Consider the following 2,949-nt stretch of genomic DNA (forward strand, 5'->3'; position numbering starts at 1 on the left):
CCCTCAAGAAATTGAGCCAAACCGTCAACCCACCCCCACCATGCCCACTAAACCATGTCCTTAAGTGCCGCGTCTACACGTCTTTTAAACACCTCCAGGAGTGTGTCTGCACTCAGGGAAAGGTAACTTATATCGCAGTAGTCAACAAGCTGTAATGTCCCAGGCATAGACAACCAAGATGCTGCTGTCCTACTGTAAATGATCCAAGCAGACCGTTAACGGGAGGTTTTATCAAAATCATGTATGTATCTGCATTTTCCACTCGCTGCAATATCTGGGTATCCTCACCATAAAATTTACCAACAAAATGGATTCTGTGGAGTTTTTGGTCCTCCCTTCGAGGTCGAGCCTGTTATCAACACAACTCCCCCTCTCCCACAATCTCACGTCACAAGCACACTTTAAAGGTAACGTCAAACTTTGAACCTAAAGAATCTTCTGAATTTTGAACCTATGGTATCAGTAGAACTTGCATGTTGCTGCAGCTGAGGAAGATGTGCCCTGGGTTTTGTATACTTGTTGATCTGCCAGGAAGATGAAAGCATGAATGTCTTAATCAACAAGGTCTTTTATTTCCTTTTTGGGGTGTGTAAGTGGAAATGCCGGGTATGAAGCCAGGAGGATATTTCTTCCTGCCTGAAGTGTCCACTCTACCACTAGTTGAAAGTAGCATCTTTATAATAACCCAGCAAGTCCACAGAGATACAATGGGTTTAAGCTGCTGTCAGAGATATTCAGGTTAGATACTGATGGGGCAAATAAAAATAATGGTGGTGAAGCCTGGATAGCCTGGGAGGCAGCAGCGGTCTCCCAGGAAAGGGCAGGCAGACATCTCTGTGGCAAGGTGAGCTGCAGCTGCTGACTTCACTTTGGGGCAGCACGGCAGGACCTGGTGACCCCCCAAAGCTCCTCCCGGCCTCCAGGTACCCGGTTCTCTGGCACCTTGCGCAAATGCTCTTTGTCCTCCACTGTGGCACCCGCCAGTATCGATAAAACTTCGCGGCTCTTTGTGGCGGAACTGCGCTTGCGGTCGAGCTGCTGGCAGTACGTTGGGGATCAGGGGGATCTGGTCAAGCTGGAAATGTCAGGAGGGGTTCACAGCCCAGAACTGAAGTCTGCGGCCTGAACTGCTTGCGAGTGTTATTAAACTGGCAGCATCTTATCTGCTTGCCAGATAACGGGCTTTGGACAGAGCTGTTTAAAATTGGGTAGTCGGAGGAAGGAATAAAAAGCCCTCGGCCCTTTATTTCAGGCTGAAAGAATTCAAGGAAAACAAGAGATTGGAATGAACGTACAAAAATGGCTACCTTAAGTGCTCCTTACCTTTGCTCAGTCCATGATAATATCAGAAAGCAAAAGATTAGAAATATTAAATTAATTTTAATGTATTAACTATATAACATATATTACATGTACACTTTTTAACATATAATTTCTAAATAAAATATGTGAAACGTATTTTACCCATATATACATGGGTAGCCTAAATGCTGAGTGATTATCAGTAGGACAGTCTTGCCGCTCAAGTCGATTCAAAGCGGGACCTTAAGAGTAGCTGCCCAAAGAGGTACGTAAGGTACCAGTGCTCAGCGTTTCCACCCAGGTGTGAGCGGTACTGTGCAGTAATCCCAGGCCCAGAAGGGAAGTCCACCCAAACAAACCCTGCCCAAACCCCTCCAGGCAAGGAAGCCCTGCACAGGACAGGAGCCAGGGATGGACAGGGGGAGAACGGAGTCGCCACTTCCCACGGAAATACAGAAACTCCTTCTTGCAAAGCAAATTGCTTCAAACTGACACCAAGAAGCCCAAACAAAACCAGGTCCCAAAATGCTAGGTGCTAGGCAAAATCAGCTAGGGAGGGGTTTCTGTCCTTCCCCATTCCCCAGAGTTTATTATCAAGTGCAAAGATACAGGATCATTACATTATCATGCTCGTACAGCCGGAGAAGTAATACATTGAGATTAGTTCATTTGCTTGAGATCACACTGGAAATAGTGGCAAAGCTGCACGCTGGAGACAAGTGCACTGAGCTCCAGCAGGTACCTTACTCCCAAGGCGTAAGCATGTACAGTGTGATCCCTTCATCACCAAAAAAAAAATCTCTGTGTCTCTACAACTGCTAAACATCCACAGAATCAATTTTCACTTGTAGTTTCTTGAAGTATTTGAGCGGTATTGCTGAAACCCTCCATAGGACGTGCCGTAAGCCATGAGCAATCACCTTCAGTCTCTACAGACACATAGGAATTCTGCTCCCAGAGAAGCTCCGCAGTGAGGACGACTTGCTGCTCTCCTCCAGCAAGCAGCAATAACCAAGCATGGGGATTTCATTGCAAGGACTTCTTTAAACCCTTTGATTCAGCGGCACGGCAAAGACGTCCAAGCACTTTCGTCTCTTCAGGTGGAGAGGCTGCCTCACAGCTCACGTCTGCTCCCTGTCCCCGCAGCATGTCAGCACTCACCGTTAGCATCCCGGTCCTTTTCTTTTCAAATTCAAGAGATTTTTTGGCAGTGATCTCAACCTTTACTAGATAATGAAAGATATTATCTGAGAACTAAGGGGCAGATTTTAGAAATAACCAAAAATTCAATTTTAAGGGCATAACGAACAGTAAGAGCAGTTGGGCAACCAATGTCCTGAGCACTAATACACCAAATGCAAATTCCACTGTCGCTTGTGCAAAAAAGCAGGTCGCAGCTGAGCTCTTCCCAGTGGATTTCTTGGATCAGATGCCCAAACCTGGAAGCCCTGAGAAGCCAGGCTCTGCAGAAAAGGAGATGGCCATCCTCCCCATTGCAGAGTAGTTAACAGCATCAGTTTGCAGGCGCTGTTGTTGCCCCAGAGCTGAAGCAGTCTCTGTGCAACACAGGCTCCCACCCCTGTAATTTCACAGCCATGATGGTGGCGGGGGGGGGGGGGGGCTGACCATTACACCGATGTTGGTCCG

This window comes from Aptenodytes forsteri, unplaced genomic scaffold (genome assembly GCF_000699145.1).
Source record: "Aptenodytes forsteri isolate BGI_AS27 unplaced genomic scaffold, ASM69914v1 Scaffold65, whole genome shotgun sequence".
Taxonomy (NCBI): domain Eukaryota; kingdom Metazoa; phylum Chordata; class Aves; order Sphenisciformes; family Spheniscidae; genus Aptenodytes; species Aptenodytes forsteri.